This window comes from Oncorhynchus kisutch, linkage group LG1 (assembly GCF_002021735.2).
Source record: "Oncorhynchus kisutch isolate 150728-3 linkage group LG1, Okis_V2, whole genome shotgun sequence".
Classification (NCBI taxonomy): Eukaryota; Metazoa; Chordata; class Actinopteri; order Salmoniformes; family Salmonidae; genus Oncorhynchus; species Oncorhynchus kisutch.
Window position 1 is genome coordinate 48,231,853 of NC_034174.2, and position 13,691 is coordinate 48,245,543.

Consider the following 13,691-nt stretch of genomic DNA (forward strand, 5'->3'; position numbering starts at 1 on the left):
CATTGCTTGTTTCTCGGCCCAAGCTAGTCGTCGTCTTAGTGTCCTTTAGTAGTGGTTTCTTTGCAGTAATATGACCATGAAGGGATGATTTCACGCAGTATCATCTGAACAGTTGATGTTGATGTGTCTGCTCTTGAATTTATTTGGGCTGCAATTTCTGAGGCTGGCAACTCTAATGAACTTATCCTCTGCAGCAGAGGTAAATCTGGGTCTTCCTTTCCTGTGGCAGTCCTCATGAGAGCCAGTTTCATCATAGCGCTTGATGGTTTTTGCGACTGCACTTGAAGAATCATTCAAAGTTCTAGAAATGTTCTGGATTAACTGACCATGTCTTAAAGTAATGGACTGTTCCTTTGCTTATATGAGCTGTTCTTGCTATAATATGGACTTGGCATTTTACTAAATAGGGCTGTCTTCTGTATATCTTCCCTTACCTTTTCACAACACAACTGATTGTCTCAAACACATTAAGGAAAGAAATTCCACAAATTAACTTTTAACAAGGCACACGTTAATTAAAATGCATTCCAGGTGACTACCTTATGAAGCTGGTTGAGAGAATGCCCAGCGTGCGCAAAGCTGTCATCAAGGCAAACGGTGGCTACTTTGAATTATCTCATATAAAATATTTGTTTAACACTTTTTTTGGTTACTACATGATTCCATATGTGTTGATGTCTTCACTATTCTACAATGTATAAAATAATACAAGAAAAACCCTTGAATGAGTAGGTGTGTCCAAACGTTTAACTGGTACTGTATACGATAACATATGTTTTAATGTCATATTCAATGAGTCCATGAATACAGTAAAACTACTAAATAAGATGGATGTTTTAAACCACCTCATATTCTGGAGGATTCTATTGAACATAACAGACTTTACTTACCAACAATGTGATATAGTATACATTATATGGCTACAGTCAAATTAGACTATTTTAACAATTTAGTCAGGAATTTTTTTAAATTCTCATATCAACAAAGATAATTTTAACAGAATTGGTTGTATTGTAATACTTCAATCAAATGCCTGTGCTAGGACCGGAATAGCAGTTTGACAGAGATTGTGTGAGTATGTGGAATATTCTCTCCAACGTTCATCAAGGTATGATCATGAATATGACCAAAGTCATGGGATGGAAAATATCTTCCATTGCAATCATATTGTGAAATGAGTGCAATCAATCCTCAAGTGTGTGAGCAACAGTTCCAACTATTATATATACTGTATCCCTTAGTTACAGTATCAATCTAGCTATCTTATCCAATTAATTTGGAAATTTGCTACAGACTCAATACTTTTCTCATTGTTATTTTTAATGGGGTAGCATTAGTACTAGGCACACAAAATATAAACCTTAACCTGAGATATAAAAAAACGATATATTCAGAATATTAGCCAAATTGATCACCCTGTCCAAATGTTTAACTATATCTACACGCTATTTGTTACATTAAAACACGAATGGATAGCCCTGCATAACACATTTAGTCTTGGATGAAGTGTTTTTATCCTGAGAAACTTTAAAGGGTGGCTAAATTATCATAGAATGGTAACACAGAGCACGTCATCAAATGGTTTAGAAATGTGTATTTGTGTGTATCATTAGTTACAGTAATCATCTTCACTAATCTGTCATTTATTCGGAATATAAATATGTGTGCATATATATATATGGTATATACACTAAAAAGTATATATGCCTACCAAACCGCTCGCTAGCGTGCGCATGTTGATTTTGTACCCCCACACCAGACACGATCAGGACACGCAGGTTGAAATATCAAAACTAACTCTGAACCAATTATATTTATTTGGGGACAGGTTGAAAAGCATTAAACATTTATGGCAATTTAGCTTGCTGTTGCTAGCTAATTTGTCCTGGGATATAAACATTGGGTTGTTATTTTATCTGAAATGCACAAGGTCCTCAACTCCGACAAATAATCCACAGATAATACGGTAAACCGAATTCGCTTCTCTTCTTTGGACTTTATATGGCGGTTGGCAACCAACTTTACGGTGCATTACTACAACCAAGTGGAGTGTGGACTTCAGTTTATTTTTCAATCAACCAAGTGGGTATATACTCCTAAAAAACAATGAGATTTGAGAGGGAGGACTTGCAGCCCGTTGAGCGTCACAAATAGAACCAAGTTCTATTTTAGTGCCTGGCCAATCAGACGTTTGCTGTGGCGTGCGATCAGTGTGGGTGCAATGATTGAATAACGTGTGTGTAAATTTGTGTTCCCACTTGCACAGCCTAATAGTTTTTCACATGCATAACTGGCAGCAGACATCCTGGTGACCACTCTGACCACCTGCACTCATTGGTCGTGTTCCCATGCTCAGACATTGCATGCATCAACCAACGGTTGCGTACCACATCTTCAATTGTGCCGTCGGGCACCAGATTGCTTAAACATATGATGTGGTTAGCTGATACGTAAAATACCTATCCAGGAGGTGCAAGATCTGGCATGTGTCAGCAAAGTCTGAGCAGGGGAACACAACCAATAGCAGCGGTCTCTGTAGTTATGAAATTAAGGGGAACACCTCAAAAAAGGGCATGGCAGAGCCCATAAGACCCACTGTTAAACTCAAACAAACCACACGGGGTGACGGAGGCAGTTTTGTGGCGATCTGCTTCGCCACCTGATTGTATTCACTTGCCAAATCAATTTCTGAAAACTGCTATCAACCTTGATCATACTACAGTTCAACAAGACCTTTTGGCTGTCTTTTACAGTGGGTGAATAAAGATAGCAAATATGAAACACTTTTCAATGCAATAGTGATGTGGTTCAGGAAGGCCATTCAGGCGTTTTTGTTTTGCCCCCAGTATGTTAAAATTAAGTTACCCAGTCATTCCTCATGTGATAATGCTAATGGGTTTAGTGAGAGTTCTTTAAGACAAGGAAGTCCACTAAGAGACTGGTGAGTTATCCTGCCTCTATTTGTTTGTTTTGTTTTGGAGCTTACTATTGCATAAATGTGATGCATTAACTAATGTTTCCACAAACAAAAAGCAATTAATGTCAATAATATATATGTAGTAGTAAAGTGGTTTGTTTACTGTCAGAGTAGCTGATCCAGTCACCTTCTTCAATTTGAACAGCAATGTCTTTCTGATTCACTATTGGTTCTGGTTCCCGGCACTTGAAAACATGACTTGCAATAGCAAAAGTCTACGGTTGGTGTCGTGATCAGATTAAAGACTAGCGGTAGAAGAAACACCCATAAATGAATAGTTCTAACGAGATGCTACATTGATATGTGTGAATGTTTTGTCTTTTTTTATTCACATATTGGATTAGTTTGGGTCCTTCTCAGAGTTACTGTTGTTACTGTTGTCATGAGGTGGGAGTCACATACCAGGGGCTGACGAATTTTTTATCTGAGAGAGATTCCTCAGCAGCATTCAGATGGGGAAAAGTGGAAGTGTGTAGCATGTTTGTGTTTGTTTATCGCTGAATCTGTAGCTATATCAATGTAATCAGCAGTTTAGGAACTGCTATTATAATAACAATATGGTTTGCTGGAAACGATACCGTTTGGGACACACTATGTATGTATTGTTATTATTATTATTTTTTAAAGATGATGATGTTTATAAACTGCTACAGTTAACTTCACAGTTCATGATTGTTTAGGGCCCACTATGTGTTACACAGTTGAGGGATTTCCTTACGTTTCACAATGTTAAAGAGCAACTGCCCCTAAAAACCAACTTCTTGTTTTGAAAACATTGATATGGGTCAGAAACCTTTATTCTAGTCTCAAAATTGACTACAAAGTATAAATAGGATCATTTTGATCATAAAGTCAGCCCAAAACAGAGATTGGTGAGATGATAGGGGGAACAAATGGTATGTCAGGGAATGAAGGGTACTGTAACAGTTTTTATTTGGTTAAGTTTATTCCAATCCTGCCCACAGCTGGCAGCACCCAAGTAATCATCAATTCGGAGCACAGCTGCACAGCCTGTTCATTTGATTGGAAAGGCCATGGTCAATTTGGTTTGACATTCGATTTCCCTGTCAGGCTAGTTAGGGACCATTAGTAAATTAAACAATGTACATGGGACAATATTTTAAAATGTCAATAGCTCCAAATCAATGACAAAACCTCAAACTAACTTTAAATTGTACAAATGGATATACACATATTGAAAGCATTTAATGAGACAACTAAAATACGTGCAACATGAAAATATTGTCCCATTCACATTGTGTCATTTATTGACAGTCCCCAACTAGCCCCAGAGATAGGCTATCCAATGTCAAACCAATTTTACCATGGTCACACACCAGCTGGCTGAAGCTAATTGGCGAAAGAAGTTGGCTAGCACTAGCTAGCCAAGTCGACTTCAAGACACAAAACTTGAAAGTCTAATCAGAGCATCTAGAAGAGTGAGTGACTGTAGCTGTGTGAATGTACAAACACTTACCACGTGTGAAGACACACACACATCAAACCACCTCTTCCAAGACAACTGTTGTTTGGCTTCAGTTATGGCCACTGCAAATCTCAATGACCAAGCTGAAAAACTAGGCCAAATCAGGAAGTTCAGCCACCCTTTAACTTTGTTTTTCTGAGCACATGCATCCAAACATGCATTCCTGTTTGAATAGGATCTTAACTTCAGGGCCTTGTGCATTATATCCTGTGACGTTAAAATGTACTGTACCTGAATGAGAATTGATCAACTTTCAATCAAATGTATTTATAAAGCACTTTTTACATCAGCAGAAGTCACCAAGTGCTATACAGTAACTGAGCCTAAAACTCCAAACAGCATATTATGCAGATGTAGAAGCACGGTGGCTGGGAAAAACTCCCTAGAAAGTCAGGAACCCAGGAAGAAACCTAGAGAGGAACCAGGCTCTGAGGGGTGGCCAGTCCTCTTCTGGCTGCGCCGGATGGAGATTATAAGAGTACATGACCATTTAAGGCCAGATTGTTCTTCAAGATGTTCAAATGTTCATAGATGACCAGCAGGGTCAAATAATAATCACAGTGGTTGTAGAGGGTGCAACAGGTCGGTACCTCAGGAGTAAATGTCAGCTGGCTTTTCATAGCCAAGCATTCAGAGGTCGAGACAGCAGGTGTAGTAGAGAGAGAGAGAGACGAAAACAGCAGGTCTGGGACAAGGCAGCACGTCCGGTGAACAGGTTAGGGTTCCCTAGCCGCAAGCAGAACAGTTGAAACTGGAGCAGCAGCACGACCAGGTGGACTGGGGACAGCCAGGAGTCATCAGACCAGGTAGTCCTGAGGCATGATCCTAGGGCTCAGGTCCTCCGGGAGGGAGAGAGACAGAGAATTAGATGGAACATACTTAAATTCACACAGGACACCAAATAAGACAGGAGAATTACACCAGATATAACATACTGAACCTAGCCCCCTGACACATAGACTATAGCAGCATAGATACTGGAGACTGAGACAGCATTGGGTCACTGTGGCCCCGTTAGACGATAGGGCCAACCAGGCAGGATATAACCCCACCCACTTTGCTAATGCACAGCCCCCACACCACTATAGGGATATCAACAGACCACCAACCTACTACCCTGAGACAAGGCTGAGTATAGCCCACAAAGATCTCCTCCACTGCACAGGCCCGAGGGGGCACAAAGCCGGACAGGAAGATCACGTCTGTGACTCAACCCACTCAAGTGGGTTGAGAAAACCAGAAAACCAGTCAGTATCTGGTGTGACCACCGTTTGCAACACAAATCTCCTTCGCATAGAGGCTCAGGTTCTTGACTGTGGCCTGTGGAATGTTGTCCCACTCCTCTTCAATGGCTGTGTGAAATTGCTGGATATTGGCGGGAACTGGAACACGCTGTAATACACGTCAATCCAAAGCATCCTTCAAATGCTCTATGAGTGACATGTCTGGTGAGTATGCAGGCCATGGAAGAGCTGGGCATTTTCAGCTTCCAGGAATTGTGTACAGATCCTTGCGACATGGGGAAGTGCATTATCATGCTGAAACGAGGTGGTGGCGGCGGATGAATGGCACGACAATGGGCCTCAGGATCTCGTCACGGTATCGCTGTGCATTAAAATTGCCATTGATAAAATGCAATTGTATTCATTGTCCGTAGCTTATGCCTGCCCATACCATATCCCCACCTCCACCATGGGGCACTCTGTTCACAACGTTGACATCAGCAAACCGCTCGCCCCAAGGACGCCATACACGCTGTCTCCCATCTGCATGGTACAGTTGAAACCGGGATTTTTCCGTGAAGTGCACACTTCTCCAGCCGGACAGTGGCCATCAAAGGCAAGCATTTGCCCACTGAAGTCAGTTACGACGGCGAACTGCAGTCAGATCAAGACCCTGCTGAGGATGACGAGCACACAGATGAGCTTCCCTGCAACGGTTTCTGACAAATTCTACGGTTATGCAAAACCAATTAATCATCAGCTGTCCGGGTGGCTGGTCTCAGACAATCCCGCAGGTGAATAAGCCGGATGTGGAGGTTGTGAGGCCGGTTGGATGTACTGCCAAATTCTCGAAAACGACTTATGGTAGAAAAATGAACATTCAATTATCTGGCAACAGCTCTGGTGGACATACCTACAGTCAGCATGCCAATTGAACGCTCCTTCAAAGCTTGAGACATCTGTGACATTGTGTTGTGTGACAAAACTGCATATTTTAGAGTGCCCTTTTATTGTCCCCCGCACAAGGTGCACCTGTGTAATCATCATGCTGTTTAAAAAGCTTCTTAATATGCCACACCTGTCAGGTGGGTGGATTATCTTAGTAAAGGAGAAATGCTCACCAACAGGGATGTAAACAAATTTGTGCACAAGATTTAAGAGAAATTCGCTTTTTGTGCGTATAGAACATTTCTGGGATCTTTTATTTCACCTCATGAAAAATGGGACCAACACTTTATATAGATTTTTTTTGTTCAGTGTAGTAATCATGGCAGAGTACCAACCGGACATGCAGGACACGTGCCCAGGGGGCCTGACGTCCATGGGTCCTGACCTCCAGGGTGCCTCCATTGATTTTGTTAGTCACTCTCACTTAACATGGCATAAGTCAATGGCAAAACTGCAGAAATGTCTCTCTGCCCCATGCAAAATGTATTGAACTGCAGAAAACCTGCTACGGTTCTTGTCTGCACCCCCTAAATCTAATGAGCATCATACAAAAATCCCCATAAAAATCTGTCAGTTTAAGCTAGAGATACAGTGGGGCAAAAAAATATTTAGTCAGCCACCAATTGTGCAAGTTCTCCGACTTAAAAAGATGAGAGAGGCCTGTCATTTTCATCATAGGTACACTTCAACTATGACAGACAAAATGAGAAAAAAAATCCAGAAAATCACATTGTAGGATTTTTAATGAATTTATTTGCAAATTATGGTGGAAAATAAGAATTTAGTCACCTACAAACAAGCAAGATATCTGGCTCTCACAGACCTGTAACTTCTTCTTTAAGAGGCTCCTCTGTCCTCCACTCGTTACCTGTATTAATGCCACCTGTTTGAACTTGTTATCAGTATAAAAGACACCTGTCCACAACCTCAAACAGTCACACTCCAAACTCCACTATGGCCAAGACCAAAGAGCTGTCAAAGGACACCAGAAACAAAATTGTAGACCTGCACCAGGCTGGGAAGACTGAATCTGCAATAGGTAAGCAGCTTGGTTTGAAGAAATCAACTGTGGGAGCAATTATTAGGAAATGGAAGACATACAAGACCACAGATAATCTCCCTCGATCTGGGGCTCCACAAAAGATCTCACCCCGTGGGGTCAAAATGATCACAAGAACGGTGAGCAAAAATCCCAGAACCACACGGGGGGACCTAGTGAATGACCTGCAGAGAGCTGGGACCAAAGTAACAAAGCCTACCATCAGTAACACACTACGCCGCCAGGGACTCAAATCCTGCAGTGCGAGACGTGTCCCCCTGCTTAAGCCAGTACATGTCCAGGCCCATCTGAAGTTTGCTAGAGAGCATTTGGATGATCCAGAAGAAGATTGGGAGAATGTCATATGGTCAGATGAAACCAAAATAGAACTTTTTGGTAAAAACTCAACTCGTCGTGTTTGAAGGACAAAGAATGCTGAGTTGCATCCAAAGAATGCCATATCTACTGTGAAGCATGGGGGTGGAAACATCCTGCTTTGGGGCTGTTTTTCTGCAAAGAGACCAGGACGACTGATCCGTGTAAAGGTAAGAATGAATGGGGCCATGTATCGTGAGATTTGGAGTGAAAACCTCCTTCCATCAGCAAGGGCATTGAAGATGAAACGTGGCTGGGTCTTTCAGCATGACAATGATCCCAAACACACCGCCCGGGCAACGAAGGAGTGGCTTTGTAAGAAGCATTTCAAGGTCCTGGAGTGGCCTAGCCAGTCTCCAAATCTCAACCCCATAGAAAATCTTTGGAGGGAGTTGAAAGTCTGTGTTGCCCAGCAACAGCCCCAAAACATCACTGCTCTAGAGGAGATCTGCATGGAGGAATGGGCCAAAATACCATTAACAGTGTGTGAAAACCTTGTGAAGACTCACAGAAAACATTTGACCTCTGTCATTGCCAACAGAGGGTATATAACAAAGTATTGAGATAAACTTTTGTTATTGACCAAATACTTATTTTCCACCATAATTTGCAAGTAAATTCATAAAAAATTCTACAATGTGATTTTCTGGATTTTTTTCTTCTCATTTTGTCTGTCATAGTTGAAGTGTACCTATGATGACAATTACAGGCCTCTCTCATCTTTTTAAGTGGGAGAACTTGCACAATTGGTGGCTGACTAAATACTTTTTTGCCCCACTGTATGTGTTTTTGCATAGGATGTGTCTCAATCCAAGCCATCCGCCTATGTTGCACATCTGCGGTGAAAGGTGACAGAACTACTGTAGAGTGGTGTTTGTCATACTATGAGATATCCCAAAAATCGGTCTTCTCACAAAATCATCTGTAGAGTCTGAACTATTATGACCCCTCTATGGAAAGATGAGACACTCACGAACAGATGGTGTTCTACATTTTGCTCTACAGCCTCTGCAAGTGTCTTGGGACTCGTCTGAAATAGGTACAGCCGATCTGCCAACTTCTGTTCGTAGCGTCTGAACAGTTTGGGCTACACCATATTATGAGCCCTCTGTGGAAAGGTGAGACTCTCACATACAAAGTACTTGTCAGTTTTGCTCTAGGACGCCCACAGGATTCACAAGACTCCTCTGAAGGCCCGGTACCAGTTGAAAGAATTCATGGAAGTATTTATGGACACTGATCAAGGACTAATAAGGGGTTAAATACATGTAAAGAAAAACAATGTTTCCTAATCTTTCTTATATCTCTCAGATATAGGACAGACACTAAATAACAAACTTCCTTTCGACATTTTGGGGGGACTATCTGTTGTTCCATCTAGTGAATCTGTTATTCAATGCGTTTGTATGGGCTAATAGCAGTAAGGTCAAAAATGTTTTCTTAAAATTCGAAATCAAATAGCAAAATGATCCTTCTTAAAACAATTCCGTGTAGTTTGCCGGCCTTGATGCTCACAATGCTGGTGAAGTCATTGGCCCCATGTAGGCTGCCCAAATATTCTAATGAGCCCCTGCCTCTATATTATGAAGTAGATGGGCTTGGTGTGGGCTAGCCCGTGCAAAAATTGTCCACTAAATACCAACATAGGGCCTATGGGGTCATGTTTGTTGGGTAAACATGACCATTGCAACATACAGGCAGGATGAAAGGGAAGAGAAGGTCAAGTATAGAGGGGAATTCAATGTCAACAAATCTTTTGAGTCTCTGACTGAATTAGACTAGTATGTGTTGTAGGTGGAAAGAACATTTACTTGTGGAATGTTACGGAATAGATCACAACAATAGAAAGAAGCATCTGGTGGCATTGGTAGAGAGTCATGCAGGGAATGGAGTGAAAGTGCGCTGTACTGTAAGTACGCATCAGCGCTGTGGGCCAGGAGTAAATGGTTCAGCAGCCTTTCCAATAAATTGGAATACAAAAGAAGCCATCCTTGATGGTCTGTTAGCAGGACAATAGACTCTTGCCGAGTTTAGGGACTTTATGTTTATTAATGGATGTTTGACCGATCTCTATGCATTGCCCACCAGATCCACTCTTTTCTCACCACATCTGGATGGATCCATAACGAAACAATGGGAATAAAGTAGGCTAATGCTATTGAAGTTAACAAATGGTTGCTTACTGACACACCCAAAGTCATTCAATTGTTATAATAGGATTTCAAACAATAGCCTACCGCTCTGAGTCAAGCATGGGGATTGGTCTTGAGAAATCAATCTCTGTTTGGATATTGGTTAGCCTACAATTAGGCTGTGGAAATGTTGGGATTATTTTGCTCTTCGCTCGCAGTCGCTTAGTAGCCTACTCTCGACTGGTCACATTGTACAGCGCCATATGCGACCATAATGGAAACACTGAGGCCTACATAGGCTACTGTAAAATGCATTTTTGTTTTTCTTGGAATAGAAACACTATAACATTAATCAATTTAATTAAACTACATTTCTAACAATATAAACAGCATAACAAATACAATAATAATTGACAAACAAATGATAATAAATCCCAAATAGTCTGTTCTAACAACAACAACAAAAACGTTTTAATGTCTCCAGTACAGCCAATATTAAAAACAGTCAAATGCATTTGTGAATTCAATAGCTTTAGCCAACATGTTGCGGTTTATTCATTGTTGAATTATTCAAGGCTCCCTTTGTTGCTTCATTTTATAACTAAAATGTTTGACTGTATTTAAAGACATGGACGACTTGTATGTAGTGTGATGACATGAAGAAATGAATGAATGATTGATATATTGTCAAGGGTCAATGTGCAGCAGGTGGGACGGAGTCAGGCGCAGGACACAGAGGATGAGTAATAACGGACTTTACTCAACAAAATAATTTCCACGCAGGGAAAACAATCCAGCTCACAAAATGTAGTGACAGCTTAACATAGAACAAACACACACAAAACCATGGGGGGAACCAGAGGGTTAAATAAGGAACATAATTATGGGAATGGAAACCAGGTGTGTACAATGAAGACAAAACAAATGGAAAATGAAAAGTGGATCGGTGGTGGCTAGAAAACTGGTACTTCGACCGCTGAACACCACACGAACAAGGAGAGGGACCAACTTCGGCTGAAGTAGTGACATATACTGTATATTGAAGTAGGCCTTTATGCCAATAAGTTAGTTAAGTTAAAACAGCTACAGTAAATAGGATAGGCCTACAGCTCCATGACATTTCAATAACTTAATTTCAATAAAAACCTTTCCCTGACTTTTCCTAAATGTGTGTATTTTACACTGTAGCAGTAGGCCTACATTGAATTAAATATCATAAAAGACCAAACCTTTCTGAGCATTTCTTCCTCAAAGCGCCATGAAGGTCTGCTGCACCATATGCATATTTTTATGAATTTTTTTATTTTACCTTTATTTAACCAGGTAGGCAAGTTGAGAACAAGTTCTCATTTGCAATTGCGACCTGGCCAAGATAAAGCAAAGCAGTTCGACAGATACAACGACACAGAGTTACACATGGAGTAAAACAAACATACAGTCAATAATACAGTATAAACAAGTCTATATACAATGTGAGCAAATGAGGTGAGAAGGGAGGTAAAGGCAAAAAATGCCATGGTGGCAAAGTAAATACAATATAGCAAGTAAAACACTGGAATGGTAGTTTTGCAATGGAAGAATGTGCAAAGTAGAAATAAAAATAATGGGGTGCAAAGGAGCAAAATAAATAAATAAATAAAATACAGTTGGGAAAGAGGTAGTTGTTTGGGCTAAATTATAGGTGGGCTATGTACAGGTGCAGTAATCTGTGAGCTGCTCTGACAGTTGGTGCTTAAAGCTAGTGAGGGAGATAAGTGTTTCCAGTTTCAGAGATTTTTGTAGTTCGTTCCAGTCATTGGCAGCAGAGAACTGGAAGGAGAGGCGGCCAAAGAAAGAATTGGTTTTGGGGGTGACTAGAGAGATATACCTGCTGGAGCGTGTGCTGCAGGTGGGAGATGCTATGGTGACCAGAGCTGAGATAAGGGGGGACTTTACCTAGCAGGGTCTTGTAGATGACATGGAGCCAGTGGGTTTGGTGACGAGTATGAAGCGAGGGCCAGCCAACGAGAGCGTACAGGTCGCAATGGTGGGTAGTATATGGGGCTTTGGTGACAAAACGGATTGCACTGTGATACACTGCATCCAATTTGTTGAGTAGGGTATTGGAGGCTATTTTGTAAATGACATCGCCAAAGTCGAGGATTGGTAGGATGGTCAGTTTTACAAGGGTATGTTTGGCAGCATGAGTGAAGGATGCTTTGTTGCGAAATAGGAAGCCAATTCTAGATTTAACTTTGGATTGGAGATGTTTGATATGGGTCTGGAAGGAGAGTTTACAGTCTATACAGACACCTAAGTATTTGTAGTTGTCCACGTATTCTAAGTCAGCTCCGTCCAGAGTAGTGATGTTGGACACGGGTAGGTGCAGGTAGCGATCGGTTGAAGAGCATGCATTTAGTTTTACTTGTATTTAAGAGCAATTGGAGGCCACGGAAGGAGAGTTGTATGGCATTGAAGCTTGCCTGGAGGGTTGTTAACACAGTGTCCAAAGAAGGGCCGGAAGTATACAGAATGGTGTCGTCTGCGTAGAGGTGGATCAGAGACTCACCAGCAGCAAGAGCGACCTCATTGATGTATACAGAGAAGAGAGTCGGTCCAAGAATTGAACCCTGTGGCACATCCATAGAGACTGCCAGAGGTCCGGACAGCAGACCCTCCGATTTGACACACTGAACTCTATCAGAGAAGTAGTTGGTGAACCAGGCGAGGCAATCATTTGAGAAACCAAGGCTGTCGAGTCTGCCGATGAGGATGTGGTGATTGACAGAGTCGAAAGCCTTGGCCAGATCAATGAATACGGCTGCACAGTAATGTTTCTTATCGATGGCGGTTAAGATATCGTTTAGGACCTTGAGCTTGGCTGAGGTGCACCCATGACCAGCTCTGAAACCAGATTGCATAGCAGAGAAGGTATGGTGAGATTCGAAATGGTCGGTAATCTGTTTGTTGACTTGGCTTTCGAAGACCTTAGAAAGGCATGGTAGGATAGATATAGGTCTGTAGCAGTTTGGGTCAAGAGTGTCCCCCCCTTTGAAGAGGGGGATGACCGCAGCTGTTTTCCAATCTTTGGGAATCTCAGACGACACGAAAGAGAGGTTGAACAGGCTAGTAATAGGGGTGGCAACAATTTCGGCAGATAATTTTAGAAAGAAAGGGTCCAGATTGTCTAACTGCCTGTGTATAATGGTTTCTGGCTTCCCTGAACAGCTGCATATCACGGGGGCTGTTCGATGCTAATGCAGAACGCCATAGGATGTTTTTGTGTTGGTTAAGGGCAGTCAGGTCTGGGGAGAACCAAGGGCTATATCTGTTCCTGGTTCTAAATTTCTTGAATGGGGCATGTTTATTTAAGATGGTTAGGAATGCATTTAAAAAATATATCCAGGCATCCTCTACTGACGGGATGACATCAATATCCTTCCAGGATACCCCGGCCAGGTCGATTAGAAAGGCCTGCTCGCTGAAGTGTTTCAGGGAGCGTTTTACAGTGATGAGTGGAGGTCGTTTGACC